Source organism: Equus caballus, chromosome 26, assembly GCF_041296265.1.
Source record: "Equus caballus isolate H_3958 breed thoroughbred chromosome 26, TB-T2T, whole genome shotgun sequence".
Classification (NCBI taxonomy): domain Eukaryota; kingdom Metazoa; phylum Chordata; class Mammalia; order Perissodactyla; family Equidae; genus Equus; species Equus caballus.
The window spans coordinates 43,001,683-43,018,208 of NC_091709.1; the positions used below are offsets into that span (position 1 = coordinate 43,001,683).

The window sequence follows — 16,526 nt, forward strand, 5'->3', positions numbered from 1 at the left end:
GTGATAGGCCTGAGAAACTCAGCAAAAGCAAACACAAGCACATTCTAGGAGGGTGTCCTCTCCATCCAGGCCACTGGAATTCTCCCAGATAAACACTTGCTGAACATGAGCTTACAATAAAAAATATCAAAGACATGAGAAAACAATCCACCATAATTGAGAGTCACCAATAATTCACCATAATTCACCATATTTGAGAGTCATCCCCCAAGGACTTCAGATGCTAGAATTGCCATATATACACTCTAAAAGAATTATACACAAAATGTTTAAGTATTTTTGAAAAGCATGAGAAAGGAACAAGATATTATCAAAAAGGATCAGGAAGATTTGCAAAACCACCAAGACAAATTTACATTTTCACCTGCTTTTTATCTCATTTTCCCAATCACAGGAAGAAAGAGTCGCCCTCATTTTTCTTTTTTTCTGAGGAATATTTGCCCTGAGCTAACATCTGTTGCCAATCTTTCTCTATTTTGTATGTGGGCTGCCACCACAGCATGACCCCTGACAAGTGGTGTAGGTCTGTGCCCAGGAGTAGAATCTGGACTGCCGTAGTGAAGTGCATGAACTTAACCACTAAGCCACCGGGACTGGCCCTCACCCTCCCTCATTTTTAAGGTCAACTCACAATTATGTTCTTTATTGCCCACCTCAGAAGCCCTCCAATGCTCCCTGGGCACTTTACCATAGAAACACTGTGCTTTCTTCTAAGACTGGCATATAATGGATCATGTCTTCCCCCATGACCTACTAGATTGGTTTGAGACAACAAGACAAAGATCTACCATTTCTGTAGCCTGAACACCCATGGAAGAACCCATGCTTTGAAGTTTCTCTACTGTCAGCAGACCTGTGGCAGAGACAACAAGATGTGGAGTGGGCAAACTGGTAACTGAGGAAAAGAAAAACTATGAGTCCCACATGTTAAAGAAAGCTGCCTACGGCTGTGGTGAGGTTTCTCCTCCAGCATATCTGAAAAGCAGCAAAATAGCTATACAGTCCACAGCCTTTCATCTCAACCCCTCCCTTTTTGTAGTCTAGTTAAGAAAAATTTCAAATTTTTATTAACAGTTTTATTGAGGTGTAATTTACATACCATAAAATTCACCTGTTTTAAGTGTACAGTTAAATGAATTTTAATATTGCATTAGTTTCCTAGGGTAGCTGTAACAAAGTACCACAAGCCAGCTGGCTTACAATAATGGAAATTTATTCTCTTACAGTTGAATCCAGTCCAAAACCAAGGTGGTGGCAGGGCCACGTTCCCTCTGAAAGCTGTAGGCAAGAATCTTTCCTCTCCTCTCCCAGCTTCCGGTGGCCCTTGGTGTTTCTTGGCTTGTGGCCATGTCACTCCAATCTCTGCCCCCATCTTCACACTGTGTTCTTTCCTGAGTGTCTCTTTGTGTCTTCAGATGGGTTTCTTATAAGGACACCAGTCACTGGATTTAGGACCCACCCTATGCAGTATGACTTCATCTTAACTATATCTGCAAAGACGCTAATTTCACAGACGGTCATATTCTGAAGTTCCAAGTGGACGTGAAGTTTTGGGGGGCAATACAGTAAATTTACATTACCCAACACACATACACACACATGCTATTACAACCCAATACAAGTATATAGAGTTGTATGTTATCACCACATCAAATTTTCAAGTATTTACGTTACCCCAAAAAGATTCCTCCTGCCCATTTATAGTCCTTTCCCACCCCCAGTCCTAGGCAGCCACTGATTGACATTCTGTTCCTATAGATTTACCTTTTCTGGACATTTCCTATGAATGAGTGACACAGTGAGTATTCTTTTGTGTCTAGCTTTCTGGATCTTTTTCACTGAGCATGTTTTCACGGTTCATCCATATTATAGTGTCTATCAGCACTTTGCTCCTTTTTGTTGCTGAATAATATTCCACTGCACGGATAAACCAAATTTTGCCTATTCACTTACCAGTTGGTGCACATTTGAGTTGTTTCCACTTTTTAGTTCTTACGAATAATGCTGCTATAAACATTTGTGTACATGTTGTCGTGTGGACCTATGTTTTTATTTTGCCCAGGTCGATTCCTGGGAGAGGAAGTACTGGGTCACGTGGAAATTCTGTTTAAAATCTTGAGAAACTGCCACACTGTCTTCCCAAGTAGCTCCACCCTTTTTGCAATCTCTACGTAAGAAGATTAAGCACAGAAGAGGGAGAAGAGGTGTTAAGATTCAGGGTTCATGGGAAGGGGAGAGGGATGTTTCTCTTCAATCACGTGATGGGTAAAGTAAAGCTGAGGAAGGTGAGTGGGCATCTTCCATGTCAGCTTGATGCTTACTGGCTGTGGAAACCCTGAGCCCACCACGGTGCTGCCACTGCAGAGGAGCTGGGGGTGGTGAGGGAGATTCCAGGAGAGGTTGACATGTGCCGCCTTGGAGAATTAAGCAAGCACAGGGACTGGAACCACTCCTCTGAGATCATGAAGGCAGAAGGCTTCCTGTGGCAGCCTGTGCAGCAGCAGCATGAGAAAGGTCCACTGAGCTGTGAGCCTGGGACAACAGATGGAGACTTTTCCAACCCACCCCAGTTCCCCAACTCACCAAGGGAAGGGCCTAAGGCCCTGGGAGTTCAATGGCCCCATTAGTTGGTCCAGACAGTCACCACCCAAGAGCCCCCTGCCCAGAGAGGAGGCTGGATACATACTCCACTGACAGAGGCCGAAGAGAAACATGGCGTCCTGCTCCAAGGCAGTCCTCACAGCAGAGGAGGCCAGGGTGAAACCCCAGGAGGAGCAGGAAGCAGAATGGACCACTCCTCCTCAAATCTCTCCTCAGTCACGGATATTCCTGCCTTCAACTTTGCACCATCTGCCATCAAAGAGTTCTGGATGCTACTGGGCCCCTTTGAACAGAGGGTGGGGAACCTGGACATCAAGTGTGGATGGAGAGCTGAAAGGGATGCTGGCATCTTTACCAAGGGGGAACAGACAGGAGCATCGGACCCCTGTGCCCAGGACAGTGGGGCACACCTACTCTGTGTATCAGCCCTGTGTATGAGCCAGCATGCTCAGTGCACTGGGATGCACACTCATTACAGCCCTGGGGACCACTTTCCTGATCGCAGTTATGAGGAGAGGCCAGGCCAATCCGTGAGGTTCTTCTGACATGTTTCCTCATCAATTTTCCTTTAAACATAGAGTAAGAATTATTTTTTATACTTGCATCATTTCAGTAAATCTCAACCATAGGGAATATATTTATGAGAAAAATGAAGCAATTGTAAATTGTGTCTAAGAACCCCGGAATAGCCCTAAAATATCTGTACAAAATGCAAACATTTTAGCAGTTGGAGACAGCCCCAGATGCTCTCTTAGAGTCTATTGATGTTTTCAAGCAGGACAGATGAGTGTGGTTAAATTTCTTTCCTGCCCACAGCAGATTAGAATCCACCCTTGGAGAGAGTGGCAGTCAGCCAGAGCTGGGCCATCAACAAAAGTGAAACGGTGAAAGAACTGATATGAGAGAGGAGAGCTGAACCACACCGAGCAGGCACGAAGCTCGAGACCATGGTGCTGTGGGACCACTTGGGTCCAGCAAACACGATGTCCCTCCTCTCCTCACCCTGCAGCCACATGTCTACACCCACACTCACTTAGTCTCCCCTGAGTATTTCAGAGTACTCTAGAATGTCACCATCATGGGTTTTCAAATCATGATCCTCAGCCCTTGAGAGTATGTTAATACTTGGTGTGGTCTGTTTAATAGGACATAGAACTATTTAAAATACTTAAAAAGACTTTTTTCTGATGTGACTAATAAAAATATTTCAAGGGTCCAAGAGGGTAGGAGATGTCGGTTCTGTGGACATTTGACTCATGATGATGCTGGACAAATGCAACATCTCTCTGCAAGTGTCCCTGAATGTCTTCTTTTGAACAATATACCAGCCAGGAGGTGGCAGCACCATTTTCCTGTGAGGGATTTGGAGAAAGGATCAGAGACACCAGTTGAATACTGGCGCTGCAAGCAGTGGCACTGCTGTTGGTGGAACGTCTTCAGTAGTGGGGTATTAGCTATCAGCATGTATTTAGGCATGCTCAATAACTTTTCTTTTCTTTCTCCAGCTTTTAACATTATAAAAAAAATACTTGAAAAAAATGTATTTATGAGCCTTTCTTATAGCTAGCTGTTACCATATGACTGAGCTCAAGGCAATGATATATCTAAGACTTTTGGGAGGTATGCTCAGCTGGTTGGAATCCCTTTAGGCTTCCTCTATTTCCTCCTGTGTCAGCCTGAAATCAGGACCTGATAGCCGGAGCACCAGCAGCCGTCTTTGACCATGTGGTGACTTTGACGATGTGAGCCTAGGTCTCTCATGACACTCTGAAGCTATCATCCCAAACCTGGCTTGCTTCACTCCAGAAAAGGTCTACATGAGAGAGAAATAAATAATTGTGTTTATCCATTATTATTTTGGATTTTTCTATAATAGGAGACTGAGAATTGTTTTGAGTTGACTTAATCATAGGTCTAGACTCTTTGGGAACATATGGAATATGTTCTACATTGAAAAACAATTCCTATTGCATGGCTCTGCAGAGAAGGATGTCATGTACAACACAGATAGCTTCTAAAACAACCCCCATGAGTTGCGTGTTATGGGTTAGGATGTCATCAGCCTCTGTAACATGTGTTTGCCCCCTTAGTTGTGCCACTGGCTTGCTGTGTGATCCTAGATAGGAACTCAGCCACTCTGTGCCTTAGTTTTGTCCTTGTCAAGTGGAGATAGTGATTATTGAGAGGATAAAAGGAACCAGCTCACAGCACGGAGTCAGTGCTATATGAGCATACATTGATGGTGTCTCCATTTTCTGATGGCAGAGATTTCTTTGTGTCCTAGGGGAGGTGGGGTCTTCAGATGAGGAATGAATGTGGGCTTTGATCTGGGGGCTGTGGTCTGCTCAGGCCTTCGGGCACATCTTCCTCATGAGGCTTCTTTACTAAAGACATCTTTGGTTTGGGCTCATATCCACTAACCAAGACTTTTTTCTCATAAGGACTGAGGGCTAAGTCATGATAATTAAAGATCCCAAAGCCACCAAAGTGACCTAAATTGCAAAACTGTGAACAAGTCTGTTGTAGGCCCAAGAAGAACAAAACATTTACTTCTCATTCTTCCTTTCAAAACTGGGAAACATGAAACAGAAACTGTGAAACCAGCATACAATTGAGCTTTGAAACGTGGCCCCCTGGTCCCTCCAGAAAGGAGTCGATTCTTGGAACCCGCTGTGCTGAGCAGAGAACAGAGAAACTCTGGTCCCAAAGCTGTGCTCTGGAAATCAGTCCATGCTAACGTCCCAGAGTGGTATGGGTGTCTAAAGGCTATGGAGAGGATTCCTCATTGCAGTACTTGCAAAAAATAAAAAAATTGTAATATTGCACTGCATGAAAAAACACAGGTTTCCTGTGAGGACGTGGCAACTGTGATCACTACCCAATTCCAGGGTATTTGTCACTCTCAATTCTTTATATTCCAATGAGAGTGAACCAATTCCGAAACAGAGGTTTCTGTGCTGCTATGCAGGGAGCAAATGCATCGTGAAGGCTGGTGTTCCCCTGGAATGCAATTTCCTATCACTTTAAAACAACCAACCAGAAGAACACCTTATTGCTCTCCAAGAAAATGCATCTTTGCTTTGAGGACTTGCTTGTTTTCTGACCTTTCCTTTTCTTAGTAATGAAAAGCATTATTGCATTCTACATTGAGTCAAGAAATGCCGCGACTGAACCATGGACCTCTGGTTTGCAGTTTGCCCTTCTTACTCTACAAAAAATGCTTGTTCTGACCCATATTTCTCCTTTGGAAGAGCGCCCCACCAAAATGGGTATTTTATTTCTGGTTAATAAATTCTGTATTTAGTCAGAAATACTCTGACAAGCCCGTGTTCTCCTATCCCACCCAAGTATTTTCACCCCTTTAAAGGAATGGTCAAAAGGATTCTTAAAAAATGGCTCTTTATCATGCCTCTTTGCAATGCAAATGTTTGAAGGCATGACCTTTTCACTTGTCACAGTCATGGGTGCTGAGAGATGACAACACGTCAGCAGAGCGGTGCCTTCTGCAAGGATTTCTGAAGCATAACAAATGGATGGGGTAATTGAAGAGGGATGGGTAGCAAGGAGAGGCTGTGGGCCAACCCTGTTGTCACGAGCAAAGGAAATCCAGACCAGGAGAGCTTTGTTCAAGGATGTGGGCTGTGTGCTTCCTCCATGACATTGCCATTACGGAGGGTGTGGTTTAGTTCGTTACACAACGGTTTATAAATTTCCTTCATACACCAGCGTATCATCTAACAGCACCTTAACGTCCAGTATTCTGCACACTTATGGTACAAGGGAGCCGCATCTGACCTACTTTCTTGCAGCAGGAAGACAGGTGGTGCAGCGGAGCCACCGCCACCGGCCAGGGACAGCTGATGATGCGCGGGAAACCCAGCTCTGCTGTCCAGTGACGTGACCTAATTAACTTGAAACCGGAAATGGTGGGAGGATTTACACCACCGAAATTGGCAAATGCTAGAAATCAGGGTTTTTTCCCAGCCTTCCACTCTCAACAGCGAGTTTTTAACATTTACCGGAACACTTCCTAGGAGGGTATGTCACTACTTTGACGATTTTAGAGGGTGTTCCCATCAGATCAGTGAGTTTACCAAAGAGCCATAACCAACCTTGTCCACAACTGTCAATCCTACAAATGTGAACAACATCACTGTATGTTTGGAGAGGTAATTCAGCAGTAAATTGATGCATATGTTGATTTCTCAACACGAGGACATAGAGAGAATAAAAACTTATATTAATAAATCACTGATATTAAAGATTAGTTCCACACTTTACTCTCCTGTTTTAATGGCTCTACCAGTAAGACGAAACTGATCCTAATACATTTTTATTTCTATTCTCCCTTGCTGGCTCTGATGAAAATTCCACTGAAAGAGAAACAAAATGAAATACCAGGCATCTTGGATGACCCTCAACTAGAAAACCTGCCTGTCATGGTCATCTGGTTCAACGCCTTCATATTACAGAGAAGAAAAGACAAAACCAGAGAAGAGGAAAGAGCATCTATGGCCCAGATTCGAGAGTCAACCAGGGCCGGACTTAAATGACTCGTGTTCTAAAACCATCACCATCATCAATAACGACCTTCAACAGAGAGAGGGCGGCCAACTTCTCGGATGCCCAGGACTCCCCATGTTCGAGCAGGAAAGTCCTACATCCTGGAAAGTCCCTCAGTCTCTCTGCACAGTCAGAACAGAGGTGGCAGAGGAGAGTGTGGGGCCAAGAACAAGACAACAAGGCTGCCCCAATGCCCAAGCTGGAAAACAGAGGCAGGGACACTAGGATTTCCAGCTGGGAGGTGCAGGGAGGGAGATGTTCTGAGACCTGAACACATTTTTTAAGCTACTTCTTCAACTACTTTTTTTTACATCCCTCCAACGTATGACTATGAAAAATTTCAAACGTACAAAAAGTTGAACAGCCATGTCTCTGCTGCATGGATCCCGCAATGAAAATATCACACACAGATTTAAATTAAAATTTATTTTCACTCTTAGTCCATCAGTCAATCAAAATCTACTGAATAAATAATTTTCACTATTCTATTTTGAAATAGACTTAGGTGAAAATGTGGATCGCTGAGCATCTCAAAGATCAAGCATGCAGACGGCAGCCACCTTGCTGAATTCGGCTGCTTAGGGTGGAGAACCACAGTAGTGCTTTATTCCGGACTCTGCAGATGTGACTTGGGATCTGGTGGACTAGGGTTAGAGCAGTGCCTGTCTCACATCTGCCAGGTCAGAGGAGGAAGTGAGAAAGGAAACCGGGAGCAAGGAGCCTGGGCTGCAACCTCATGCGACCACAGACACACTGGTCTGAGTGGGAAGCTCACTGGCTGCCCTGGGCCTCTGTTTTCTCATCTGACTCATAGAGGAGAGCTGAATGGGACCAGGTGCTCCAACGTGGGCTGCATCTCAGAAGTTAGAATTACCTGAGGAGCTTTTCAAATGTACCAGTGCCCAGGCCCCATCTGAGCCCAAAGGAATCAGAGTCTCTGGGGGCAGGGCTCAGAAATGGATTTATCTAACGCTCTCCAAGTGATCCTAATGTACAGTCTGGATTGAAACAACTCAACTGGATGATTTCTAAGGCCTCTTCCAGCCCTAATTGTCCTCTCCTTTCCCTTTTTCTTTCTACTCCCTTCTTTCCTTCTTCTTTCCTTCCTACCTCCCTCCGCTCCTTCTCTCCTTCCTTCCTTCCTTATTTTTTCTCTCTCTTTCTTCCTCTTTGTTTCTCCTTTTCTTCTCTCTCTCTTTCACAATTCCATAATAACAATTATACCTAACTTTTATGCATGCTGACTATGTGCTAGAAACTTTTTCCTATCCTAAGCATGTATCTAATCCACATAGCAACCTGGTGGGATAGAAATTCTGACCATAAAAATGACCCAAGACATATTTATAAAATGTCCGTTAAAAGAGATTCTAAATTAGGCTATAAATATGTGTGAGGGATTCAGAAATAACATTTCTAGCAGATTCATTGGACTTAAATTTACATTAACAGATGTCTGCGCAGACCATCAAAGACAAGAAGACACCAAACATCTATTTTGAAGGAGGAAAAAAATAAAGATTACAGTTTAAAAGAATTTTAGGATTCACTTCATATTTGACATCTTCTCCTTTTTTCCCTTTATTTATAGGTAAGGAAACAGGGTTTGAGACTGGCTACACTAGAAAGTATTCCCTTTATGCCCCTGTCCTACCCCTAATCAAAGCTCCCTCTTGTCTAGTAAGGTTTTTAAAACATCAATATCACCATAAAGGTAATACAGTAAAGTTATCTTTTTTAATTGTTAACATGATGACTCTTTCCTTCTCCTTTCTCCCTTCCTTCCTCCAGGATCTCGGGAAGCTAAGCAGGTTGAAGCTAAGCCATACAAAGTAAATAACACACGTGTACCTCTGTATCCTGTCGTGTCAGGTCACTTTTACATACATGATCTCACAACAACATACGTGTCCTCAGTAGAGAAGGGAATTCTTAAGTTCCACTTGCCCATACTAAGATAGTGTGGCTTTAGACTGATTGCCATGCAACTAGTATTTGCGAGATCTAGAAGGAGAACCCAGCTCTCCTGAATCCAAGCGCAAAGCCTCTTTGCCTAACCAGAGTGGAGGATCCGAGGCTGGCTCACAGGGCACAGGTCCTCTGACCCAGGGTCATGGGGCAGCTGGAACATCCTTGATAGCCCCTCGGTCCGGGCTGAGTCCACTCAGGGGAGACTCTCCATGATGTCCTTGATAGCTCCATTCCTTAGCTGCAAAAAGGATCCCAACATCTCTCCCACCAGGCTGTTGCATATTTGAGAGATGATGCTGGCGGGACTGGGACATCATCTGTAGGACCCAGATGCAAAAGGAAAACATGGAGACTTTTGTTCAAAAAGCAGGAAAACCATGCCATTAAAGTTCTAAAATACAAAGCTTTTTTCTTCCTCCTGCAGTCCCTCTTTCTCCCCACGTGTCATGATGGTGTATATTTTCTATTTAATGTGGCACTCCTTTGGTCTTGGGCTGGGCAAGTGCCGACCCTCCCAGACACCCAGGACATGGCCTGCGACTTGGTATGCACATGCATACGCCCCAACAGGTGCCAGGTACCCCTCCTACCAGAATGACTGCCACACCCAGGTCTTGGATGGACGACCCCCAAGGTAGCCTGAGTCACCCTCTGAAAGCCTGTGGTGCTGCCGCCATGCCCCACATGGAGACGCTGCAGGAAGCCTGACCCCGATCTTCCCGCTACACATACCAGGTCTCCAGAGGGTGGAGGACCACAGCAATTGCTGAGTGGATGCAGGAAGAGGGAAGCCTGGGGCCCAGGGAGTGGGAGAGTATGCAGCTGAGAACCCATCCTGGGGAGGAGGGGAGGCGGTGGGAGGTGGGATGATGGGGGGGGGGGGGGGCTGAGGCTCCGAATCCTCATTTTATGCTCCATTGTTGTGTAGGACTTCACTTGCAAAATACAACTTTAAAGGCGAAATTGTTAAGAGTTTCAAGATGGAGGCCGGAGAACATTCAATCCCAAGTGCAAGCCCTTGGAAGCTGAGGGCCCCATGCCACTGCATTGGTCATCCAGGTCGCTGGCCCTGGAAGCTGGTAAATACTCAGCATCCTAGGCAGCTGCTGCTGTTACCAGTGGAGAAGAGCGGCCTGGTTTCCCTGGAGGGCATAAAGAAGACCTGGGAGGGGGCAGCCTCTTGGGAACGACTAACCGTAATCTTAAAGATGGGCCTGGGAGCCAGCTGCCTCCTCTTTCTCTCTTCCCATCACAACGGCCATGGGCACAGAGGCAAACCTTAATGAGAGAAGTGGTTAGCCCCCTTTCTAACACAGTGCAACCTATTAATGTCATCTTTCATTATAACTGTGGTTCCTATCCTTATATCACCTGGGGGCCACCAAGGAACCCACAGTTGCATTTCCCAGTCACAGCAAACACACGTTCTCCTCAGCATATCTAACGTACATTGTACCATTTCAACCACTTTTAAGTGTACAGTTCAGTGGCATTAAGCACATTTGCGTTGTTGTGCAACCTCCACCATCATCCATCTCCAGAACTTTCCATTTTCCCCAAAGGAAACTCGGTCCCCATTAATCAACAACTGCCATTCCCCCTCTCCCAGCTCCGGGCAGCCACCGTTCCACTTTTTGTCTCTATGGATTTGACTGCTCTAGGAACCTCAGATAACAGGAATCATGTAATATTTGTCTTTTTATGACTGGCTTCTCTCACTTAGCATAATGTCCCCCAGGTTCACCACGTTATAGCATGTGCCAGAATTTCCTTCCTTTTTAAGCCTGAATAACATTCTACTGTGTGTCTGTGGCACATCTTGTTTATCCATTCATCCATCGATGGACTCTTGGGGCGCTTTCACCTTTTCGCTCCTGTGACTAATGCTTCTATGATCACTGGTGCCCAAAGCGCTATTCTTGAAAATGTCTGTAGCATTTTGCTAGAGAAAATGGCCTGCAATTCTGTGCCTGGCCCTTCTCGAGGCGTTCAAAGGCTGAGTGGCTTTTTCTCTGGGATCTCTGCCTCCCAGCGTCATCTTCATTTCCTCATCTGTAAGAACAATGAGACCTCCAGCCTCCTGAGGCGGTGATGAGGATTAATGAGATTACGTTAGTGGAACCCACTGAGTGTGTTGGAAGAAAGGCCCCGCAGAAACTTGAAGTGCTATTATCAGGCTGCAGAATCAAAAATTCCTCCTGTCCAAATACTTATTGTTCATAAAAGTTTTAGCAAGTAAGGCTGCCTGCTGGGCAGCTCTAATCCCCATAAAGAAAATGATTTCTCCAGCCAGGAATTAACAAATTCTTAGCACGCGCTAAAATATCTCCTCGGCTGGGTTATTATGCTTACATAATGAAGTTACTTTGATTATAACCATTAATCAAATACATGTTTCCAGGCTAGAGTGGGCTGTATTTGATGTTAAACTCGAACAGGAATGACAGCATCCCTACTTCCTGGCAGCTTTGCCCAGGCCTCATGACATGATTAAAGGAGCTGGGGTGAAGACAGAGAACATTTAGGCTTCATATTATATTCACTCTGAACCTGTTTCAAGTCACATTATTGGAAGGAAGTTGACTTATTTTGCATGACAAGTATGAATATTAACCAAAAGATATTAAAAACGGTATTTTCCTCCAATTGGCATAGAGATAGGCATGTCCTTTTTTTTTTCCTGTCTGGTCATGTACGTAGATGCTATGTTTTGCCTAATAAGAAAACTTCCTAATAATTAGGTAGAAAAAAAGAAAATAGTAGACTTTGATTTCCTGCCAATAGTGATAGCAAAAAATAAATTCAAAAAAATGATAAGAAAAGAGACCATGCCATCATGAAAACTTGGGTGAGGTCGAGAACATTAATCAGAAAACATTAATAATTGGTCATGTGTTAGCCAGCCCCCCAAGGGGTCCCTAGTGATCTTGACTTCCTGCCATGCAAGCCCTTGCAGAGCCCCTTCCCACATTTTACCAGTTGTTGATGTGTATGACCAATAGAATACGGCAGAAGGGGTGGCATGTCAACTCTGAGATTAGATTAGAAAAGATTGCAGCTTCCATCTTGGGCACTAGAGTTCTCTCTCTCTCTCTGATCACTTGCTCGGGGGAACCTTGCCATCATGTCACCAGGACACCCAGATGGCTCATGGAGAGGACCAGGAGGAATGCAAGTGTCTGGCCAACAGCCTGGGGCGGGACCTTGGAAGTGGATTGTCCCCCAGACAAGCCTTCTTCCTTCTAAAGTATTCAGATACAGTTCTTGGAAGGTAAGAAGTTTCCATGGAACCAGGACCAGTGGTTTCCAGTGGCTAGGGGACTGATACACAGAATAATTAGGCCCAAAGCCACGTTCTAACTTTTGAGCAGGTGCTTTATATATAGCTGTTTTTCACAGAGAAGCAAAGAGAAGGAAGAGAAACCATCATCCCCATTAACACTCGTGATGGTGACTATGCCACATACTGTTAATGACACCTGCAACAACATATTGCCTTGGGGCTCCCTGGAAGTCAGGGCAGTGTCTCATCCGAGCTGTGCTCACACCTCCTCCTTCTTTAGGGCATCCCAGGGGCTTCCTCCACCTGAACATTCTTGTCCAAGACAAGCCAATGACCAGGACTTTGATCCTGCCTTTGACCCTGTAATCCCCAGTATATTTTAAATTTCTAACATTTTGCCTTTTCCTTGAAGCCATTCTGATCACTTGGTCTTCATCCTCTGTCAATATTCATTTCCCACAGTACCCTCTTCATTTGGCCACTGATGATGTGTTCTCTTTTGCTTGCATACAATGCCTATGTTTTTCTGTTAATTTGGTTATCTGGATTTGGTTATAATATTTGGTTTAATCTGGTTATCATTTTCTTCCTGCATGTTTTTATCATTTGACTATTTCAGTATCAGGGAAGCAAAAAGTCCTTTTAAAGACACCTGGGGTAATGATGATGATGATAATTATAGCCAACATGTATTAAGCGCTATGTTGAGAATTTCATTAGCTTTTAATCTTTACAGAAGCCCTAGGAGGTAGGTGCAATTACTACTCTGATTTTGTAAGTGCAGAAATTGAGGCACAAACAGGCTGGATGACTCACTCGCGGTCACACAGTAAGTCAGTCTACACTTTTCCCCCGTGGGCATGCACCGTAAACAACAGACTCCAGTCTTTCCTGTTTCTGAATTGTGTATACAATAGGACCACACTGTCTGTATTGTTTTGTCCTATCATTCTGTGTTTTGCTTGTATATCTGCAGCATATATATGGTGCCTGCAAGTGTTTTCATTGCTGAACAATATTTCTTTGTATGCACACTCCATGGTATATTGGGAGGTTTCAGAATTTGGCCATTCATTGCAAACACAGCGACTGTGAACATTTTTGTACACAAACCATGGTCACTTATGCATGAATTTCTCTAGGGAACATACAGAGGAGTGAAATTTCTAGTTAAGGTACGTGTATATCTTTAAATTGATGAGATAACGTCAAACAGCTTTCAAACATAGTTGTAAAAATTTATAGTTTTACCAGCAGTCTTTGTTATTAATTTGGTTACCACAGTGGTTTTCAAGAGTGGTCCCTGACCTAGCAGCAGAGGCATCACCTGGGAACTTGTTAGAAATGCAAATTCTGGGAAGGCCCATCTGTTTGAACGAGCAGGCCATGTGATCCTGGTGCACGCCAAAGCAGAGAACGGCCGCTTTAGAGCTGTTCTTTGCACCGTCACTCTTTTTCCCCCCAAATCACCCGGAACCTGACTTTAGCATCTTGTGGGGGTGTTGTGGAAACAGTGGAGGATTTGGAATCAGAAGAGCTGGCTCTGAGTTTTGGCTCTGCCAATTAGGAGCTATAAACTTAGGTGGGTGTTTATGCTCTGAGCCTGATTCCTCATCTGTCCTCTGCACCATGGTGATGTGTCCCTCAACACAGAGCAGTTGCAGAGAGCAAGTACACCGAAAGCCTTTTGTAGACTGTACAGGTTCCTAATGTTAGTTATTTTTTCTCTAGCTAATATTTGTATCAATGACTTGTTTTCCAACCTAGATTTACACCATTCCACCAAGGCTGAAGAGCTTTTCATATATATATGAAATATATATGATATTCATATATATGATATTCATATATATTCAAATATATACCATATTCATATATATATATAGGCAAGGACCAGAGGAGAAAAACAAAAACAGTTTTAGGGTGATGGGTTGACTGAGATTTTATGTTTAAACACGTGTGGTTTTTATAAGTTTGAGTAATAAATAAAGCATGTTCAGAAGTAAATTTCACTTTTGTAGGTTCTAAATGAAGTATCAATGGATTTGGTAAATAATATAATGGCTGTATCCATCCTATTATCTAGAAAATTGACAGCATAGGTTGAAAAAAAAAAAGAAAAAGGGAGTGGTTTTTTTTCAGGTGCTAAATTCTGTTAACTTGATATGACAAGAGTGGAGTGACAGTCTGCTTACTTTCCAAGAAGAGGGTTTCAAGTAGTGTTTTCAAAGGGATTCTTGCCACAGATCGATAAAAGGTTCTATAGGCATGTGCCCGCATGCATGTGTGTGCTTGAGTGTGCCAGTGTGTGCCTGTGTGAGTGGGTATGCATTCTTCTATATGTGCACAGTGTGCATGTGTATATGTGTGCACACGTGTACATGGATGTACATATGTGATCACACCTGTATGTGTGTGTGTTGGAAACACAGACAATGATTCCTGAGCCACTGGAGCCTTTGAATTATCTTAAGTTCTTTCTCCAAAATTTTATATGAAAGCCAAGATGATGTGCATTTTTAGTAATGTTTGTTAGAAAATATACAGTTATATATTTCCCTCTTTTTAAAGAGCTTTCTCTCTTAAAAAGGAAGAATTCAGAGTGCTCAGATGGTCTCTTGTCCTGTCTCCTAGGTTTGCTAAAGCAAAGACAGGTGGGGAGGCAATGGAGATACAAAATAACACCAGTGGTTTTGCAGACAGAGGAGCACCTCTTCTGAAGGAACAAGCAGCATGGCTAAACCCAGCTTTGTGGGAGCCCAAGCTAGCTGCTTTTTCTTTCTCAATTCAAAGTGGGGGAAATTCTCCTCATGCACTGAAATTATAGAATTAATCACGCTAAAAGATAGACATCAAGTCCTAGCTCTCAAGCAAATGCCAGGATAAGTAAGTGTGCACATGCATGCAGTCTAAACTAGCACTTTTTCTTGCTTTGTGCTGTGGGCTTATGAGCTTTAGAGGCACACGTAAAATCAGCAAGCTCTCACGTGTTGCATGTGCGTGGATATTTTCAATGTAACTGAGGGCAGGCAGCATCTCTTGGTGTCTCTGTATATGGCAGCTGATAAATCTTACAAAGGAAGAAATAGAAAGGAGCAAGGGACTCCTGGCAAACAGCACTGTTAATCAGGAGATATTTTATGACTGAGCAGCTCTCAGGGGATTTTTAGATTTCAGAGGCTTGTGAAGCGACATGTGTAACTGTCCCTCCCAGGGGAGGCGAGCAGGCACTAATTGAGGTATTGACGGCTCTAAATGAGGCAGAAACCCACTAGGAAGACTCAGCTCCAATGAAAATGAGCACTGCCAAGCAGTGCATGCCGGGACATTAGCAGCTTTCATTCACTGCTCGTTCATGCAAATAAATGCACTCTTGAGCGCAGTGACTTGGTCTCTTACAGCACATGGTCTGCGTGGAAAAGCCAGGAGAAATGATCTGTTAAAGCATGAAAAACATCCCCTTTATAATTTCCCCCATTCGTTGTCTTTATAGATGAATATTTATGTTGTATATTTCCCCTTACACACATATAAAACAGGTATAGGAGATATTTCAGCATGTTTTAAATATTCAGGCATATTAAAGAATGTTTGACAGCATCACCTATAGCTTCCCATGAAGGAAGATGGTATTTATGCAACAGTTGCAGGAGATTTCACCTCATCTGATCTTTTGTATTTATGTGGTAGCATGGTGCCTGCAGAGGCTCCTTTCTCTGCAGCCCGCCAGCACCTGCATCCTTCTCAGGGACACTTCAGTACCCAAAGGGGAGGGGACTGTGAGTTCTGACTCAACATTCAACATGTGCTATAATGGCATCTCTCTTCCTGAAATCCACCCAGTTCTAAGAATAAGTCATTTCAATGCATGTAGGTAACTAGGACTTTAAACATGTGTGGTTTGTGTGTGTGTGTTAATAGCGGATGAGCTGTAACAAAAACACCCTCATTCGCGAGGGTGTGTCCCTAGACAGTATGGAAGGTTGAAAGCACTGGAAGCTGCTCGGGGGGAAATGCACGTGAGGCCAGGGGGCAGCTCTGTCTGCAGTAGGCAGAGCAGTGGTTTCCAGCCTTGAGCTTGCTTCAGAATCATCCAGCAGAACTGTGG

At 43.9% G+C, this 16,526-nt stretch overlaps 1 protein-coding gene across 7 annotated transcripts in view; it reads right to left on the reverse strand.

Moving 5' to 3' along the window:
- DSCAM (DS cell adhesion molecule) overlaps window positions 1-16,526 on the reverse strand; it is a 690,516-nt gene that overhangs the window by 140,982 nt on the left and 533,008 nt on the right. The gene's annotated exons all lie outside the window — the stretch shown is intronic.